The sequence below is a fragment of the Euprymna scolopes genome, chromosome 46, assembly GCF_053919585.1.
Source record: "Euprymna scolopes isolate OS-2025 chromosome 46, ASM5391958v1, whole genome shotgun sequence".
Taxonomy (NCBI): domain Eukaryota; kingdom Metazoa; phylum Mollusca; class Cephalopoda; order Sepiida; family Sepiolidae; genus Euprymna; species Euprymna scolopes.
The window spans coordinates 143308656-143319631 of NC_136527.1; the positions used below are offsets into that span (position 1 = coordinate 143308656).

The 10976-nt window shown below is 29.0% G+C and overlaps 1 protein-coding gene across 2 annotated transcripts in view; it reads right to left on the bottom strand.

Moving 5' to 3' along the window:
* The window catches only part of LOC145271176 (histone-lysine N-methyltransferase SETMAR-like), a 43183-nt gene extending 33340 nt beyond the window's left edge, over nucleotides 1-9843 (bottom strand). Inside the window, exon 1 of one of the 2 annotated variants that reach the window (XM_080126703.1) lies at nucleotides 9576-9843. The gene's annotated coding sequence lies outside the window, so the exon portion shown is untranslated. The remainder of the gene's footprint in view (nucleotides 1-9575) is intronic. The other variant, XM_080126704.1, reaches the window with a different exon arrangement.
* Between the last annotated feature and the right edge of the window lie 1133 nt (nucleotides 9844-10976).

Sequence of the window (10976 nt, forward strand, 5' to 3'; positions counted from 1 at the left end):
TTCAATTTAGTCTTCTTTCAATTAATTTTTATATTATATTTCTTTTAAATTATATTTATTTTAAATTAAATTTATTTTACATTAAATTTATTTTACATTAAATTTATTTTACATTAAATTTATTTTACATTAAATTTATTTTACATTAAATTTATTTTACATTAAATTTATTTTACATTAAATTTATTTTACATTAAATTTATTTTAAATTAAATTTATTTTACATTAAATTTATTTTACATTAAATTTATTTTAAATTAAATTTATTTTACATTAAATTTATTTTAAATTAAATTTATTTTACATCAAATTTATTTTAAATTAAATTTATTTTACATTAAATTTATTTTACATTAAATTTATTTTAAATTAAATTTATTTTAAATTAAATTTATTTTAAATCAAATTTATTTTAAATTAAATTTATTTTACATTAAATTTATTTTACATTAAATTTATTTTAAATTAAATTTATTTTACACAAAATTGATTTTACGTTGACTTTATTACTTTTTTTATACATAGGAATCATCATTTATTAAGGCCAGAGACCACTCGAGGATGAGGGTTAAAGAGTATACAGCAGGCAATGGGACAATATCGTAGTAATCATTAGTAGTGTAAATTTGGTAAATTGGATTACTTAAGTGGACGGAACTTGTTTACGTTGGACTTGAAGACGACCATATTGTAGTCAGCTGGAAAGCAGGAAAACGGAAGACAATTCCATAGTCGTGCAGTTCTAAGAAAGAAGCTTTGTTCATGGAATCTACGTTTAGGTTTAGGCACAGATAAAGAGTGGGGGGAATTATTGATAGTGGTTTCAGCTAAATGAAACTGTAGCGTTCAAAGCTGGTGACGTAACCAGTGTACCAACGTGACACACATAATAACTGATTAAAAATTAAAAATAAACTAAGATGAATGTACAAAATGTTTAACGATTTTAAAAATTTTGACCCATTTTTGACTCCTTAAAAACCGAATAAAAACCCATAAAATAACTTAAAACCAATGAAATAACTAAAAACCAATAAAATAACTAAAAACCATAAAATAACTAAAAACCCATAAAATAACTAAAACCCAATAAAATAACTAAAAACCAATAAAATAACTAAAAACCATAAAATAACTAAAAACCAATAAAATAACTAAAAACCAATAAAATAACTAAAAACCCATAAAATAACTAAAAACCAATGAAATAACTAAAAACCAATAAAATAACTAAAAACCATAAAATAACTAAAAACCCATAAAATAACTAAAAAACCATAAAATAACTAAAAACCATAAAATAACTAAAAACCCATAAAATAACTAAAAACCCATAAAATAACTAAAAACCAATAAAATAACTAAAAACCAATAAAATAATTAAAAAACCATAAAATAACTAAAAAACCATAAAATAACTAAAAACCATAAAATAACTAAAAACCAATAAAATAACTAAAAAACCATAAAATAACTAAAAACCCATGAAATAACTAAAAACCAATAAAATAACTAAAAACCAATAAAATAACTAAAAACCCATAAAATAACTAAAAACCCATAAAATAACTAAAAACCCATAAAATAACTAAAAACCAATAAAATAACTAAAAACCCATAAAATAACTAAAAACCCATAAAATAACTAAAAAACCATAAAATAACTAAAAACCATAAAATAACTAAAAACCCATAAAATAACTAAAAAACCATAAAATAACTAAAAACCATAAAATAACTAAAAACCATAAAATAACTAAAACCCATGAAATAACTAAAAACCCATGAAATAACTAAAAACCCATGAAATAACTAAAAACCCATAAAATAACTAAAAACCCATAAAATAACTAAAAACCCATATAAAAACTAAAAACCCATAAAATAACTAAAAACTCATGAAATAACTAAAAACCCATAAAATAACTAAAAACCCATGAAATAACTAAAAACCCATGAAATAACTAAAAACCCATAAAATAACTAAAAACCCATAAAATAACTAAAAACCCATATAAAACTAAAAACCCATAAAATAACTAAAAACTCATAAAATAACTAAAAACCCATAAAATAACTAAAACCCATAAAATAACTAAAAACCCATAAAATAACTAAAAAACCATAAAATAACTAAAAACCATAAAATAACTAAAAACCATAAAATAACTAAAAACCATAAAATTACTAAAAACCCATAAAATAACTAAAAAACCCATAAAATAACTAAAAAACCATAAAATAACTAAAAACCCATATAAAAACTAAAAACCCATAAAATAACAAAAACTCATAAAATAACTAAAAACCCATAAAATAACTAAAAACCCATAAAATAACTAAAAACCCATAAAATAACTAAAAAACCATAAAATAACTAAAAACCCATATAAAAACTAAAAAACCATAAAATAACTAAAAAACCATAAAATAACTAAAATAAACATAAAATAACTAAAAACCCATAAAATAACTAAAAACCATAAATTAACTAAAAACCCATAAAATAACTAAAAACCCATAAAATAACTAAAAAAACATAAAATAACTAAAAACCCATAAAATAACTAAAAAACCATAAAATAACTAAAAACCCATATAAAAACTAAAAACCCATAAAATAACTAAAAACCCATAAAATAACTAAAAAAACATAAAATAACTAAAAACCCATAAATAACTAAAAACCCATAAAATAACTAAAAACCATAAAATAACTAAAAAACCATAAAATAACTAAAAAACCATAAAATAACTAAAAACCCATAAAATAACTAAAAAAAACATAAAATAACTAAAAACCCATAAAATAACTAAAAACCTATGAAATAACTAAAAAACCATAAAATAACTAAAAACCTATGAAATAACTAAAAACCCATAAAATAACTAAAAACCATAAATTAACTAAAAACCCATAAAATAACTAAAAACCCATAAAATAACTAAAAACCCATAAAATAACTAAAAAACCATAAAATAACTAAAAACCCATATAAAAACTAAAAACCCATAAAATAACTAAAAACCCATAAAATAACTAAAAAACCATAAAATAACTAAAAACCCATATAAAAACTAAAAACCCATAAAATAACAAAAACTCATAAAATAACTAAAAACCCATAAAATAACTAAAAACCCATAAAATAACTAAAAACCCATAAAATAACTAAAAAACCATAAAATAACTAAAAACCCATATAAAAACTAAAAAACCATAAAATAACTAAAAAACCATAAAATAACTAAAATAAACATAAAATAACTAAAAACCCATAAAATAACTAAAAACCATAAATTAACTAAAAACCCATAAAATAACTAAAAACCCATAAAATAACTAAAAAAACATAAAATAACTAAAAACCCATAAAATAACTAAAAAACCATAAAATAACTAAAAACCCATATAAAAACTAAAAACCCATAAAATAACTAAAAACCCATAAAATAACTAAAAAAACATAAAATAACTAAAAACCCATAAATAACTAAAAACCCATAAAATAACTAAAAACCATAAAATAACTAAAAAACCATAAAATAACTAAAAAACCATAAAATAACTAAAAACCCATAAAATAACTAAAAAAAACATAAAATAACTAAAAACCCATAAAATAACTAAAAACCTATGAAATAACTAAAAAACCATAAAATAACTAAAAACCTATGAAATAACTAAAAACCCATAAAATAACTAAAAACCATAAATTAACTAAAAACCCATAAAATAACTAAAAACCCATAAAATAACTAAAAAAAACATAAAATAACTAAAAACCCATAAAATAACTAAAAAACCATAAAATAACTAAAAACCCATATAAAAACTAAAAACCCATAAAATAACTAAAAACCCATAAAATAACTAAAAAACCATAAAATAACTAAAAACCCATAAAATAACTAAAAACCCATAAAATAACTAAAAACCATAAAATAACTAAAAAACCATAAAATAACTAAAAACCCATAAAATAACTAAAAAAAACATAAAATAACTAAAAACCCATAAAATAACTAAAAACCTATGAAATAACTAAAAACCCATAAAATAACTAAAAACCCATGAAAACTGCAATCATGTGTAGGAACCTATCGCTTCGACTTTTAGTTTCGGAAGAGATAGAGTTTACCGACAGACAGACAAACATTTTATATTTTAGACTAGCGGAGGTACCCGGTGTGGTGATGTGTGGGAGGTAAAAAAAACAAAACACAAAATAAAAAATAAGCGAACAATGTTAAAACCTCTTACAAAAATTGGAAAAACAAAAACAAAAAAAAACAACAAACGTGATGGAAAAATAAAAAAAACGAACATAAAAATGGCATAAATAATAATAATAATAAGCCTGTTTCAATATTAAAACTTTAAAAATCGAGAAAAATATATCTGCTGTCTCGACTCGAACGTGCAATCTTAAGATAACAATGCTGCTACCATACCGACTGGTCTGTAACCATGTCAGCGTAATTTTTTTTTTTTTTTTATTTAAACAAATTCAAGAAAGAACTTTTTATTCCCATGCGTGTACGGCTAAATTATCATGAAGGAACAATTTTTTGCTACACCTGCCCTGTAGAAAAGTGCCAAGTTGAGGGTGATGGAATTTAATATTTTAGCCAAGTTTTCAATATTTGTCGTCCGAAGGGTCGAGCTTCAAAATGATACTGATCTCATGAAAATCTGTGGCCTCTGTCGAAAGTTTTGGCGAGACATAGAAACATAAAAACAAAACTGGAAAAAGTGTTAAAATACCTTCGGCTTTCACTTATCGTTAAAAAACAGCAAATTTGTTTTTTAGAAAAAAAAAATAAAGCTACTTAATCAATTTTTTGTGATTTTTGGAATATGAAATCTTCATTCTGTGACAAATAGGAACAATAGAAAGGCATCCATTTTTGTTTACTGCTGTAAGTGCTAATCTGAAGAAGCACCTAGTTTCAGCAACAATTTTTAGTTCTTCTTTGCTATTGTAGCAAAAAATGAAAAATTGAATTCAAACAAATGGCATCTGTTGGATTATCATGTCACAATAATGAACAGATCCAAAACTTCTGAAAAACGATGAGGCAGAAAATTATTTATTAATGAAAATAGTTTTCGAAGACAATCAGCGAAAATTGCAAAAACAAAACAAAAACAAAACAAAAACAAAACAAAAAAGTTCTAAACAAAAGGGAGATAATTACTTTCTGAAAACTCAAAATCTTTGACCAATTCAGCCAAACTTAATTTTTGCTAATTGTCTTCAAAAACTTTACATTAATAATTTTCTACCTTATCGTTTTTCATAATTTTTGGATATGTTCATTACTGCAACATTATAATGGTTTCACTTGAAATTCAATATTTCAATTTTCGAATTTTGCTACAATAATGAAGAGGAACCTAATTTTCTATTTAATAATTTTTCATAATTTTTGGATATTTTACTAATTTCAACATGACAATCAAGTAGATACCATTACTGAAGTGGCATATAATCCTATGCGAGTTAAATCAGTTTCATTGGAATATGTCAAATTTGTAAACGGTTCACAATCGCATCCCGGCCAGGGAAGATGATCATATAACATGATCATCTTGGCACAACGGAAGAATAAGTGGCCCTAGATCCGGTCATAAAGATGTCATGTGAGAAGCTCAAATTGAAGAAATAATTGTTCAGACACATTTTTTTTTTTACATATTTTTTATAAAAACAAGTTATGTTTGATTAATGTTTGCACAATGTTTTTTTTTTGTTTACTCGCCTCTCCACAAGGGCAGAGTTAGACACAAGGTCGGTTTTTAATGTGGGGAGAAACCAGCTCACCAAAAAGGAGCACTCTGGTTAGTAAAAAAAAATTAAAAAATATGTCAGTCATGAAGGATTTCTCCTCCATTAACCGAGATCAAAAAGGTTTAGTGCATCATCTGCTAAACAGATACTACACTTTGAGTTATTTATTTTTTATTTACTCTAAAAAGTTTACAAACAAAACAGAAATAAACAAAAAATTAGGCACAAGGCCACTCAAAAATGGGGGAGATGGTGTCTATGGTCATCCTCATCACTGCACCTTTGCTTGTCTATGCTTCTATGCTTGATTCTAGCTTGTTGCGGACCAGGGTATAAAACACCCAAGCTCGCCACAAGAAAATAATGAAATGAATGGAATTGAAGGAAACAAAGATTCAATTGATAAACGTCATTTATTTGCTGTTGAAAGAATGAACGTTTTAGTTATAACATGTGTTCATGTCCGCACGTGTGTAACCAATGTTCGTTACGGGACTGGTGTTGTAGCAAGAAAAGGAAATGTGTGTGCATCTCAAGTTCGGGTCACTATTGTTTGTTCGCGTGTGGGAAGAGAAATGAGTGTTGTAGTGAAAATTGAGAATGATAGTCCAGCGTGTGGACAAAAAAGTGGATAGAGAGTTGACATCAGTTAGTAGTCAGCTACGCGAAGGTGTTCTCAGGGACCAGTAGTAGATAGAGAGAGAAAGAGTGGGAATGTGTACATACGGTCTGTTAGCTCATGCCCCATACAAAATAATAAGTGGGCGTGACGCACGCGGGCGGTCCGAAGACCGACCGACCAGCACGGAAGCTGGGCCGGAAAAAAAGGAAGAGCCGGTTGTTGCTCTCTCTTTTATACTCGTTTTCGGTGGTCATTTGCGCATGTGTATATTTCCTTAGAAAGCAGAAGTGACGTCGTCCATGTGTGCATTCGTGTGCGCATGTATGAGTACATATGTGTGCATTAGCGTGTGTGTATATACCATGAATGTGAGTGTATGTATGCGAACGTGAATATGTGTGGACGTGGGCGCGTATGTTTGTGTGTGCGTATGTATATGACATAGTTTGAAATGTGAATGTGTGTTTTTGTGTGAGACTTGAAAAAGGCTCGTAAGCTAAAGTTCTCATTCACTAAGTACACCTGGGGTCGTCCTACTGTGGAAAGCTCGCGTCAAGGGTAGATAACTCAGCATTAAGTAAACAATAGCCACCGTAAATTAATTGCTGTTCAATACTTGGTTATTATATAAGTATATAAGTAGAAATTGCATTAGTATAGAAAGGTTTACATTGACTAAGGACAAATTAACTAGAGTGAAGCATCAACAGATACTACACTTTGATTTATTTTTATGTTACAAAATACAAAGCACACACAAGAATAAACGAAAAAATTAGGCATAAGGCCACTCAACATTTGGGGAGGTTAGGGTGTCTATGGTCATCCTCGTAATTGTACCTTGCAATGTTCCTATTTACTTGCTTCCCCACGAGGGCAGAGTTAGACACAGTTTTAGTTTTAAATGTGCGAAAAATCCGGCTCCCCCAAAAGGAGGTACTTTGGATAGGAGCAAAAATAAAAATTGTCTCAGTTTAGAAGGATTTCTCGGTACTACTACAGTTTATCGTCGAAAATGGAGACACCATTTTTTTTCGGGCACCTGTCGTCAGAGAAATCAGTATTTTAAACTATGACCGAAACATGGATTAAATAAATAATAATAAAATAAACAAACTAGATAATGCTTACTACAGGAAATAATTAATATGTACCCCCAGCGTAGTATAAACACCCCAACCTTCCCCATGTTAAGAACGGCCTTCGAGGTTCGGGGTTGTTTATTCCGAAAGACGTTCTTAACATAAACTGTAGTAGTACCGATTTCTCCTTCAGTGAAGAAGGAGCCCTTCCTTCACTGACCGAGGACAGAAAAGATGAAATTTTGTAGTATCAGAACAGATACTACACTTTGTTCCTAGCCAAAATTCAATGGGTTGGATCTGTCTTAGTATCATAAAAATATTACTTAGAAAATGGGATAATCTCCGAAATCAGTCAAGCAAAATAAATAAGTTAATTAATTTCGTTTCATTTCGTTTTCAAGTTTCCGGTTCGATGTTTAAGTTTAATGGACACGGACGATTTTTTTTTTTTTTTTTTTTTTGTGGTGATTTGGCCACATTTACCAGTAAATAAAACGTACATTTTTACGACCTGCCCCAGGGGCCCCTGCGTAGTATAAACACCTCAACCTTCCCATGTTAAGAACGGCTTTCGAGGTTGAGGGGTGTTTATTCTGAAAGCCGGTCTTAACATGGAGAGGTTGGGGGATTTATACTACGCTGGGACAGGTTGTAAAAATTTACCCCCCCCCCAAAAAAAACAATTATTTAATTATATAAATTATATATTATAAAATTTAATAATAAATACCCCCTCAACTTCGAAAGCATGGGGACGTGTTAAATTCCGAAACATGTGGTGGGTTGGGGGTGTTTTAACTACGTTGGGACACGTCGTAAAAATTTACATTTTTTTTGTTGTTTCGTCCCAGTTTTTGTAAATTATTATGTACTTTCATCTAACAATTTAATAAATAAATCTACCAATTTAATAAATAAGAAAGATATCGGCAAACTTTAAAATTTAACTTGAAAATAATATTAAAAAAAAAAAAAAAGCACGGTAACAAAAGTGCATAAGTACCACACTTTTTTTTTTCGTGATAAAACTAAAGTAATTTTTTTGTTTTAAATATGGTTTCGTTTTTCGTGTCATGCTTCTGTTCCGTTTTAAAAATTGAGCTGCCGGAAATGGATACGGTTGATTATGATCAACCGTATCCATTTCCGGTAGCTTAATTCTTTCGGGCACTGATTTTGGAAATAAGGAGTGGCTGGTTACTTTTAATGCATCTAAAACCAAGCTTCTCTCTTTACATCATCAACATTCTAATTCACATTTGTCATCAATTGAAATGAATGGCTCTCGTCTTCAGGAGGCCTCAAGTTTTGACAAGCTTCTGGGCTTGACCATTACTCCTGATCTTAAATGGAACACGTATATCAAATCTGTTGCCAAGGCCGCTGGAAAAATGGTGGGTTCTTTCTATCGATCCAGTAGATATCTCACTGCTGATGCTATTCTCTACCTATATAAGAGCCAGGTACGTCCAAGGATGGAATACTGTTGCCACATCTGGGCAGGAGCTGCTAGAAAGGACTTGTCCTGCCTTGATAGAGTTCAAAATAGACTTCGTAGCCTCGTAGGAGATGTCCTTTTCTCCTCCTTGCAACCTCTATCTCACAGAAGAGATGTTGCGAGTTTGTCTCTGATGTATCGTTATTTTCATGGAAAGTGTTCAACTGAGCTTCAATCTATGGTCCCCCCTCGCCAAACTTTCACAAGAAACACTCGTCTAGCTGTAAACACTATCAATAATTTCCCCCACTCTTTATCTGTGCCTAAACCTAAACGTAGATTCCATGAACAAAGCTTTTTTATTAGAACTGCACGCCTGTGGAATTGTCTTCCGTTTTCCTGCTTTCCGGCTGACTACAATATGGTTGTGTTCAAGTCTAAAGTAAATAAGTTCTTGATGAGCCGTTCCATATAAGTTATTAAATTTACCAAATTTTCATTACTAATGATTACTATATTGACCAACTTCTACTGTACACTCTTTAACCCTTATCCTTGAGTGGCCTCTGGGCCTTGATAATGTGGTGATGCCTTTGTAAAAAAAACAAAAAACAAAAAAAACTGTAATCACTTACCTTTAGTTTTGAAAAAAAAAAATAATAATAATATATATATATTGAATGAGAAAAAAAAAAATACAAATTCTTTTTCTTCAAATTGTTAAAATTTTCTTCGAGTCAATCGAAACAATTCGTATTTTCTAAAAAAAAAAAAAAAGTTAAAAATAATTAAATATTTTTTTTAAAAAAGAAGAAACAAAATCTAGAAATTGTTTCGCGTTTGACAGAAAAGAATTAGACGGTGTAAAACAACGAATCGTTCCTTCTGTAAAAAAAAGTCCTTCCACTAAATTTTGGCCGCAAGTTCAGACGTAAACCTAATTTTAAAAATTAAAAAAATACAATTACAAAAAACAAAACAAACAAACAAACAAACAAAAAAACAAAAACAAAATAACTTGCTGTACGCGTACCCGTCACGGAACGGAAATCACATAAATTGATCAAATAGTTTATAAATACGTACGTAAAAGTTTTTTTTGTAATTTTATTTAGTACCTTAAGGTACTAAATAAAATTACAAAAAAAAAACTTTTACGTACGAATTGTTTCGATTGACTCTAACTTTTTATATATATATATATATATATATATATATATATATATATATATATATATATATATTTTTTTTTTTTTTTACAAGGGTGTCACCACTTATCAAGGCCCAGAGGCCACTCAAGGATAAGGGTTAATAGGTATACATTAGTCATTGTGATTTTAGCATAGTAAACAGTGGGAATTTTGGAACTTGGATTACTTAGGGGGACGATTAAATTAGAACTTGTTCACATTGGACTTTTTCTTTTTTTTTTTTTTCATAGGTATCAACTCATTATCAAGGTCAAAGAGGCAACTCAAGGATAAGGGTTAAAGAGTGTACAGTAGAAATTGGACAATATAATAATCATTAGTAATGAAAATTTGTTAAATTTGATAACTTATATGGAACGGCTCATCAAGAACTTATTTACGTTAGACTTGAAGACAACCATATTGTAGCCAGCCGGAAAGCAGGAAAACGGAAGACAATTCCACAGGTGTGCAGTTCTAATAAAAAAGCTTTGTTCATGGAATCTATGTTTAGGTTTAGGCACAGATAAAGAGTGGGGGGGGGGAATTATTGATAGTGTTTACAGCTAGACGAGTGTTTCTTGTGAAAGTTTTGCGAGGGGGGACCATAGATTGAAGCTCAGTCGAACACTTTCCATGAAAATAACGATACAGCAGAGACAAACTCGCAACATCTCTTCTGTGAGATAGAGGTTGCAAGGAAGAGAAAAGGACATCTCCTACGAGGCTACGAAGTCTATTTTGAACTCTATCAAGGCAGGCCAAGTCCTTTCTAGCAGCTCTTGCCCAGATGTGGCAACAGTATTCCATCCTTGGACGTACCTGGCTCTTATATAGATAGAGAAT